This window comes from Vombatus ursinus, unplaced genomic scaffold, assembly GCF_900497805.2.
Source record: "Vombatus ursinus unplaced genomic scaffold, bare-nosed wombat genome assembly UNPS02014791.1, whole genome shotgun sequence".
Lineage (NCBI taxonomy): Eukaryota > Metazoa > Chordata > Mammalia > Diprotodontia > Vombatidae > Vombatus > Vombatus ursinus.
The window spans coordinates 13756697-13766904 of NW_020954569.1; the positions used below are offsets into that span (position 1 = coordinate 13756697).

Here is a 10208-nt window from a genome sequence, read left to right on the forward strand (position 1 = left end):
TAGATTCTATGATATGATGCTGAGAAGAATAGGCATTGATGACAGCCTGTACAAAATTGTGGTGATAAGAAATGGCTTGTTGTGTACAAGGAACATCAAATAGACCAGTTTAGCTGGAATGTGGTGTGTGTGTGTGTGTGTGTGTGTGTGTGTGTTTGTGTGTGTGTGTGTGTCTGTGTTGGTGTTTGTGTTTGTGTCTATGTGTATGAAAGGGTAGTTAGCATCAGATTTAGAAGGTATTAGAAAGGTAGAGGAGTTGTACCTAAATGGAGAAAAATTCCCAGGTTATCTTTGGAAAGGTAAAGTATTCATTATTCACCCAAAGACAAGAAGAAACATAAATTCATGAAGGACTAGATAATGTTTTTCTTATATTACCTGTGATAAACACAAAGAGACTAACATGAAATTAATTGCAGGTTCTGGAACAAATCGTTAGCAGAGAATACAGATACGGAGAAATTCTATGAAGAATTTGACAAGCTCCTCCAAAGAAAATCAACATTTACTCTTAGAACTTGATAAGACCTTTTTAATACACTTTGCCACTAAGTGACTTTAATGAAAAGGTAAACATAGGAAAGGGCAATTAAAAAAACTATACTGGAAAACATGATTTGGGAATAAAACACAAGAAAGATTAAAGTCATAGAAACTGCAAAGATGTCTCAAGTCCTAGAAAACAAATACAATAGAAATAATAGCTGCATTTTCTTGATGTTAATTCTTACAAAGTGAGGGCTCATGTTGAGTAGACTAATTTGTAGCAGATTAAAATTTTAAATGATAGAAATTTTGTTTTAAAAATTATTTTTTAGTTCACAAGCACATATTTTCTCTTCTGCTTCTTCCTATCCCACTTCTTCCCATCACAATTCTTTCTATTCCATTGAAGAAAAAAGGAAAGAGAGGAAAAAAAATAATAATCATGTAACACATATACAGAGTGACCTTATTGTGGGCCTAACCCTGCTTGAGTGCTAATGCTGAGTTGACAAGTAAGTTAAATGACAGAAATCCAGGCTTAGCCATAGTCTTCATTGTATACTCATTCCTGTTTCACAGTTCCTGTATTGGTCATTTTTCCTTAGGCTGATTTGGTGATGTTAGATTGAAAAAATTACTTTTTCTACCCTTCTTTCTAGTTTAACATGTTTGCTGGTTCCTGGAAACTGATTTATTTTTTAAAGCATTTCAAAACCACAAACAAAAACAAAAACCTACCACTTTTCTTGGTAATTATACAGCAGACATTTTCTTGGCCCAAGCCAAGAACACAATTTATCTGACATTATAATAGACCCTAAATTCACATTAGTATTATTTTCTTTAAGTATTATCCAAGAACAAAACATTACTGGTATGAGCTAGATCATTAATCTACCCAGTCTGAGTGTAGTCTGTTTCATGGTCTTTGCATTTTAGGGAAAGGAAGAAAGGAGTACAGCAATGAAATTATCCTCAATCTTAGTACTTCTGCTATTAAATAATGCAGTCTAAATTTGAACTTTGGTCCTCTGATTCTGAATTGACACTCCTTAAATGCTTGATTATTAAGTTCTGAGTAGAAGCTGGGATTGAGGCATCCATTTTATCCAGTTGCTGTGTGTCTCTGATACCCATAGCAGAGCCCAGTGTCCCAAACAAAGGGTGAACCAGTAGTACAGTACCTCTGAACCAGCAGAGCCTCCCAATAGACCATGGGTGGTTGAGTCAAATAATAGTCTGCTGAAACCTCCAACTAGAAAGAAGCTGATAGACACAAATTTGGTCAGGAATTTGATGAATTTGGACCAGGAGGGCAGTGAAAAACCTTAGCACAGATCAAACCACTTGGGAAGCACTGAAAGTTTGCAGGTCCCAAGCCAGAGTTGTGAATGTAACAGAAGGACCAAGGGGACAAAAGCTCAATACTAGACACAGTGTCTAGAAACCATGCTTAACAAAATGTCTAATATCCAGAGGGATGATGGATAAAAGATTAAACAAAAAAATTCAAATATAAAGAGCTATTGGTTTTTATCCTTCATTCCAAAAAGGACCAATTACATCATGGGGTGCTGTCTTGATTTGCACACAAATTGGATTAAAGTGAGGCAGGGGTTTACAGAGACAACAGCCTCACTTTCTCTTACAGAGTCACCAGAGTCCAGTGGCAAGACAGTTGTCAAGACAACTGGTGATGGCCTGGGATGCAGACATCTTCAATGCTTAAGTTTTAAGTGCTCCACAATGCCCAATTTAGCTGCCTTTGTGGCTATTGGAACAAATTTTTATAGTATGCCCATTCTTCTGGAGGAATTTTTTCAGTGTTTGAGGTAGACATTCTTTCAACTTACCAATTTGTTTGAGGACTATAGGTGAACCTCCACCTGTTGTAGCATTTTTACTGAAATGGCTTTACTGGGATGGAGCTGCTTTACATGCTACAGTTTCTTGGAGACACAGGTGAGAGCTGGTGAAAGGTAGACAACAAAGGAGCATGAACAGCTGTGAAAAGGGCTAGGCAAGCCTTCATACCAGAGGTGCTTGTTTTTTTCTGAACACTCCTATGATAGGGAATCTCAAGACACAAACACAAAAGATGAAAATTATTCAAAAAAACCCCACCCAATTACAAGCAAGAACTCAAAGAAAAATAGAGTTGAACACAAATCCAATAAGAATTCCTAGAAGTATTACAGAAAGAGGTAAATAACAAACTAAACATTATTTTTAAAAATCAAATAAGAGAAACAGAGGAAAAATGGGGAAAAAAGCAAGAACTAGGGAGAGATAAAAAGAGAATTAACAGCTTGGAAAAAATGATGTAGAAAATCTTGCTAGAGAAAATAATTCCTTGAAAATTAGAGCTGATGAAATGGAAGCTAATGATTCCATAAGACATCAAAAAGTAATAAAATAATGTCAAAATAAAAAAAAAACTGAAGAAATTTGAAATATATCAGAAGAAAAACAACTGACCTAGAAAACAGATTAAGAAGAAATAATTTGAGTCACTGGACTGTCTGAAATTCATGAACAGAAATAACAATTAGAAAGAGCCTAGACATCGTATTTCAATAAATCATAAAAGAAGTCATCTCATGAAAGAAATCTGAAAACAAAAATTCCTAGGAGTATTATAGTCAAAATCCATAGTCCCTAGGATAAGGAAACAATACTTCAAGAATCGAGAAAGAAAAGAATCAAGTACTGAGGAGCCGCACACATCACACAAGAGTTAATGACCTCTCCTCAAAGAAAATTTGAAGTACAAATAGAGCTGTAAAGTAAAGCATAAAAAGGTAAACACGAATGAAACATCATTAAAGACTAAATAAGATTAAACTGTTAACATTCTTATTTGGTTAGATGATGCATGTTGTCCCTGTGAACTTTATCACCACTAGAGGTCACAGAGGGAGTCTTATTCGACAGAGGGCCTGTGTGTAATTCTTTCTTGTCTGCTTAATTAAAAAAAAAAAGAATGGAATAGGTAGAGAAGAGGAATGCACTGGAGATAGAGAAAGGGAGACAATGGGAGAAATTATCTCACATAAATGGAGTGGGAAAAAAGATGTAAAGAAAAGTTAGTGGGGGGGAGTGGAGTGGATAACACTTGAGCTTCATTCTCATTACAATTTGATAGAAGAAGGAAGAATACTTACACACACAGCTAGGTATAGAAATACATGTTATCTAACAAGCAAATAAGAAGCAAGGAATTAAGAGGGAAAAGGGGGAATAAGAGGAAAGGAAGGAGACTTTAGTCAGAAAGAAAACAGACTTTCTAAAGAGGGATAGGAAAAAAAGAGTAGGATAAATATAAGAGAATAGGATGGAGGGAAACAAAGAGTGTGAATTATATGAAACCTCCTATAAAACAGAAGAGGATACAAAAATGATTTAGAAATGGGACTTCAACAATATGTTGTTCACAAGAAACAAATAGAAAGCTACACAGAGGTAAAAATAAGGGTCCAGAGCAGAATCTATTAGGCTTTAGGTAAAGTAAAAAAGGCAGGGGTTGCATGATCTAAGACAGAACAAAAACAAAAACAAAAAACTAATTCCAAGAGAAAAGCAGAAAAAATAGATTTTGTTTAACGGCACCATAGACAATGAGTTAATATCAATATTAATCATATATGAAGCAAAGGAAAATGTCTAAATTCTTAAAAAGTTAAATGAGTTAGAGGAAGAAATAGATAGTACAAATATAATAGTGGTGGGTCTAATTATACCCTTTTCAGGTCTAGATTAATAGAATAAAAAAAATAAGAATGGAAGAATCAGAAGGAACAAAGGAAGAAAATGACTTCATGAAAATTAGAAAAAAAAAAGGCCTGAATATAATTTTGGAAAAGTTAGATATGCTAAACATCTTGAGAAAATTGAATTGGAGTAGAAAGAACTATATGTATTTCATAGATGTATATGGCACATTCACAAAAATTAACCATATATTAAAGTGTAAAATTTTCACAAATAAATGCAGAAAAGCAGAAATATTAAATACATCTTTTATTGGCCAAAGTAAAAACTACACTCAATAAAGAGCCTTTGAAGCAAAGATTAAAAACATTAGGAGAGAACTAAGTAACTTAATACTACAGAAAGGTTAGATCAAAGAACAAATTATAGAAACAATAGTTTATTTAATATGGTTTCAACAATGAGATAATATACCAGAAAATGTGAGATACAGTCAAATAGTACTTATAGGTACATTTATATCTGTATTTTTTTTCATTACATAAAAGAGATAAAATGCATATCAAGAAATTGGGTATGTAGCTAAAATTTTTTTTTTAAAATCCAACAAATCAACACTTCCCCCATTAAACGCCGAAATAGAAATCCTGAAAATCAAAAGAGAGGTTAACAAAATGAAATATTTTTTAATCATCAATAAATAAATACAAGAAGGGAGCATTTTTTTAAAAGATAAACCAGTAGAGAATTCCCAGGAAGATGGTGGAGTAGATCAAAAAATTCCAAGCTCTCCAGATTTCCCCCACAAACAAGACAAAACAGTGCCTCAGGGTCAACTTAGAGTGATAAAAACAAGCAAAAGTTGGGGCAGAACAGTAGTCCTCCAGGGACAATCAGAAGAAAAATAACAGGACTGAGGTTTGGTCCCTGTAAACAGTAAACACCTCTAGGCCAGTTCCCCTGAAACAGCAAGCAGCAAGCCCTGGGTTAGGAGATAGTCACTACACTAAGCACAAAAACTTTCACCTCCTGAATAGTGTGGGGAGTTGGGCATCTGAGCAGGGGAAGACTGAGGGAACCTCTACTGATAACAGATACCAGGCCCAACAGTACTGCTGAGATGCACCCGTAGGGACGAAGGAACCAGCAGACACAAAGTGAATGCGGAAGCAGTGGGGCAGGGACTCTACTGGCTGTGGGCACTTACAGGAGGGTGTAGTTCTTGTTTCTTGCTCAGGCCAGAAGGGAGAACTGAAGAAGGCTCTGAGGTTAAAGAGAGACCATTCCCCATACCCCAAGACTAGAGGTGTTTACAATAGCAAATTCCTATAAATAAATTTTAAAAAACTAGCAGGCAAAGGAGAAAAAACCCAACTGTAGAAATATTCCTATTACTATAGGAATAGAGAAGACAAGAATTCATTTTCAGAGGAGGATATTGAAGCAAAAAATTACCTCTCCTACTCCAAAGAGTAATATGAAGTGATCACATGCTCAAAAAGACTTCATAGAAGAACTTTAAAAAAGACTTTAAAAATCAAATGAGAGAGATTGAGGAAAAATTAAAAAGGAAAATAAGGACAATCCAAAAAAAACAAAACAAAAACAAAAACCAAGAAGGTTATGAAAAGAAAGTCAATCAACCGGAAAAGGAGATCCAGAATCTTAAGGAGGAAAATGACTCCATGAAAATTAAAGATAGGCAAGGGGAAGCCAGTGAAGCTATAACAGAGCAAGAAATAACAGAATAAAATATGAAGAGTGAAAAATTAGAAGAGAAAGTGAAACATCTCATAAGAAAAACAAATAATCTGGAGAACAGATCAAGAAGATAAAACATATGAATAATCAGACTACCTGTGGAGCTACCATCAAAAAAAGAATCTTGATACAATAATACAAGAAATAATTAAAGAAAATTGTCATGAAGTGATAGAACAAGAGGGGAAAGTAGAAACAGAAAAATTCCATCAATTGCCACCTGACACAGATACTACAAAGAAAACCTATAGGAATATCACAGCCAGATTCTGAAACCCCCAACTCAAGGAGGAAATATTATGAGTAACAAGAAAAAAAGAATTCAAAAATGGTGGAGACACATTTAGGATCACACAAGACCTATCAGCAGTGACACTAAAAGACCACAGGTCTTGAAACACTATGTATTAAAGAGCAAAAGAACTGGGGTTGTGGCTGAAAATATCATACTCTGCAAAGCTAAGCATTATCCTGAATGGAAAAAAAAGAACATTCAATGAATTGCCATATTTTCAGGATTTTGTTGCCAAAAAACAAAAACAAAACCCAGTACTTAATAGAAAATTTGACATACAAGATCCAAAAGAAATATAAGGTACACATCAAAGACTAATTACAAGGGACTTAATGAGGACAGACTGTTTTCTTTTTTATGTGAGGAAATGTAAAACATATGTCTGAGATTTTTATTAGTGATTGGGTAGTCCAAAAAAAGATTGGGGTACACCTGAGTAAGATGTGATTCTAAAAAGTAAAACTATTTAGGAAAAGGTAAAAAGAGCATATATCTTATACAAATGAGGTACAAGAGGAAGAACTAATACAGAGGAATTAGATGGGGGAGGAATGGTTGGTAGTTCTGTAACCCTGCTTTCATTGGGAATGGTTTAAAGATGTAACAATACATACATATACATACATACATACATACATATATATACATGCATATGAATACACATATATGTATGTATTTCCATATATACATATATGTGTATAAAAGTCTTCTAAATTCAGAAAGAAATAAAAGGTTAAGGGGATAGGATGGGAGAGAGGATAAGTGAGGGATTTTTAAAGGCAACCCTACTCACATCAGATTTGTGATAAAGACAGAACAATAAATACATTGAGCAGGGAATGAAAGCCTTCTTAATTTATAAAGAAACAAGAGGGAGGGAATCAGATAAGAGGGCAGTGTAGAAGGGTGTCTAGATTAATGGAAATGGGATAAAGAGGGAATAACATACTTATTTGGAAGGCTATAAAAGTCTTCTAAATTCAGAGGGAATTAAGAAGGCAAAGGGAAAGGGTGGTAGGGAGAAGATAAGGGATGGATCTTTGGAGGGGGGTAGGTTAAGTAATAGGAGGGCAAGCTAGCAGGTAGAAGTAAAGTAGAGGGGTGAGGCAGGATAAGAAATAAGAGATACACACAAACATAAAATAAAGGTAAGAAGTAGAATTTATTAGGAAAAAACAGGGATGTTAATCATGATCTCAGACAAAATTAAAGCTAAAATTGATTTAATAAAAGAGAAAAATAGGGAAATTACATGTCAGCCATATTAATCAATATCATTTTAGACTAAGATAACTAGACAGGATAAGGTTGGAAAGTTGCTGTGGTCTAGGAAATAACATGTTGGTGGACTTAGAAAAATATGGAAAAACTTGGACTTATGCCACCCTCAGAGAAACAGAGGACAAAAATGTATGGTATGGTCTTACGTGGATGTATATGAATATATATATACATTATATATGATAATGGGTATCTAAGTATATGTATGTGCATGTATGTATGTATACATGTGTGTATATTTGTACATGTATATAAGTATGCATATAGAGAGAGAGAGAGAGAGAGAGAGAGAGAGAGAGAGAGAGTACATATGTTTGTGTGTGTATATTTTATATCTATATATCCACACTTAATTGTAGCCTTCTGGAGAGCATGAGGAAGGGGAAAAAAAAGAAAAAAAGTGAGAAGTGCACAGCAGAAAACAAAAGAAAACTTACAAGGAAGCAAAGAAAATATGGACAGCTCTGAATACAATGTGTGATATTTATTACATAGGCATTCTGGAAATGAAAATTTGTTGCTGTATATTTTGAATCCTCTCTTACGTTCTGCTGTGTACATATAATGCTCTTTTCTCCTTTTTCTTATTTTGTATTTGTTTAGTATTAAAGTTTATAATGTGTTTCTTTTTTTCTTTTTTTGATGTGTAAGTATAAATAAATTAATTTTAAAAAAGAAAAAAAAAGTTCAGCAAAGTTGTAGGCTAAAAAGTAAATCTCATAAATCATCAACATCTCTGTACATTACTAATGGGAAGATATAGAAAGAACAATTCTATTTAAAATAACTACATAGAGTATAAAATACTTGGAAGTACATCCGCATGGCAAAACACTCCACACAAATAAAGAAATCTAAATAATTAGAGAAATATTAATTGCTTATGGGTAAGATGAGCTAATATAATAAAAATGAAAATACTATATGAATTAATTTACTTTTTTGTTGCTTTGAATTGGAAAGAGTAGCCATCAGAGACATCCTCACAGGGTGGGTGGGGGGCTACTATCATTTGCTTTTTTTTGTATCCCAAGCACTTACTTGTTGCTTGGCACATAATAACCACTTAATAAATGTTTATTGAGTGACTGACTCACACAGCTATTATCCTAGTACAAGTGATCATCACATCTCACCTGCAGTATAGCAATAATCTTCTAGTTGTTTTTCCTGCCTCATGCCTCTCATCACTCCTATATTTCTTACTTCTGCTGCCAAGGGATTTTTCCTAAACAGCACTTTTAACCATGAAACCTCCTTATTTAATACATTGCAGCTATTCCCTACTACATTACTCCTTGAATTAAAAAAAAAAGTCCTTTGTTAAGGATTTAAAGGTCTTTACAAATAGATTTCTTCCTATCTTTCTTGATTTCTTTCTATGTACTCGGGATCTAGCTACCCTGGCCTACTTGCTGTTCCTCACACATGATGCTGGACCTCACATCTCTATGCCTTTTATCTGGTCAACCTCATTGTCTAGAATGTTCTCCTTCTACTCTTCTACCACCTGGCTTCTTGGATTCCTTCAAAATTCAGCTTAAAATCCACCTGAAATTATATTTTTCCTACGCAAAAGTACCTTTTACATTCTAATTTATTTTGGAATGAAAATTTCTTGAGGAATGAAACCATGTCTTTGTCTTTCTTTTTATCCCTAGTTCTTAGCACAATGCTTGGCACATAGTAAATAGTTAGCAAATTTGTTTTTTGATTGGCTGACATGTTAGTGTTTGCTGATTACAAAAAATAAATGAATTTGGGAAATCAAAATTGTCTTAAAGGCTCTCCTATGACAACGAATTTTTCTTGTATGTGTTAAGTTTAGCACGCAGTTGAAATGTTGCCTATGTCAAATCATGGATATATAACTGACAAGACAATTAAATTAATTTTTTCTGTACTTCAGGATCTTCTGCTGTAAAATGTGGTTTTTAGGGTACATAAAGGCAGATAGCTGGTTAAGCCTGGAGTTAGTAAAGCCTGTTTTCAAAACCTACCTCAAACACTTTTTTTTTTCCAGAGATCAGAAAAAGTCTTTATTCTTTCTCATGGGAAAGGGCTCAGCCCTTGTTGCTCAAGCAGCAGCAGCCAGGGAGTGCACCTGCTGACTGTGAGGAGCAAAGTTTTATAGCCCCAACTCATACCCCCTCCCACTTTCCCCCAGTGGCTGGGTACTCAAGGCATACAACCTACACTCAGCAACTAATGTCCAATAGGAGCAAACATGCCCATATTTGGGAACTAGATGTATGCATGTACCAGGAAGTGGGAGCCACCAAGAACTGCCTGTGGTGACATGGATTTTGAGAAAGGGAAACTTAACTCAGGGTTTTCTAGAAGAGTGAAACTTAGGCCTGAGGGAACTGCACTTTAGGCCATCTCTCACAATCTCCCCCATTCTTTTATCATTACTTTGCAGTTTCCTCACACCACTGCTGATACACTTCATCTATTAGGCTTTCCTCATTATGGCCTTCAGGTTCAATTCTGTCCACAGTCTCTAGAGGAATCCACCCCTGAGCTTTCATCACCATGATTTTAATTTCCCCACTAGCTGACACATGTAGCATCTTTTGTACTGAGTTTTGTACTATTTGTGTGATTATTTGCACCATACAAGGCAAGCAGACAGGAAGAAGTATTACCCCACTTATAGCAATAAGTAAGAACC

At 34.8% G+C, this 10208-nt stretch overlaps 1 long non-coding RNA gene across 1 annotated transcript; it reads right to left on the reverse strand.

The window, feature by feature from the left end:
• Positions 1-611: 611 nt before the first annotated feature.
• On the reverse strand, positions 612-9620 carry LOC114047827. The gene is made up of 3 exons (XR_003569678.1): positions 9535-9620; positions 2340-2455; positions 612-1752 (listed from the first exon to the last, which is right to left on the reverse strand). It is a non-coding gene; the product is annotated as an uncharacterized LOC114047827 (long non-coding RNA).
• Between the last annotated feature and the right edge of the window lie 588 nt (positions 9621-10208).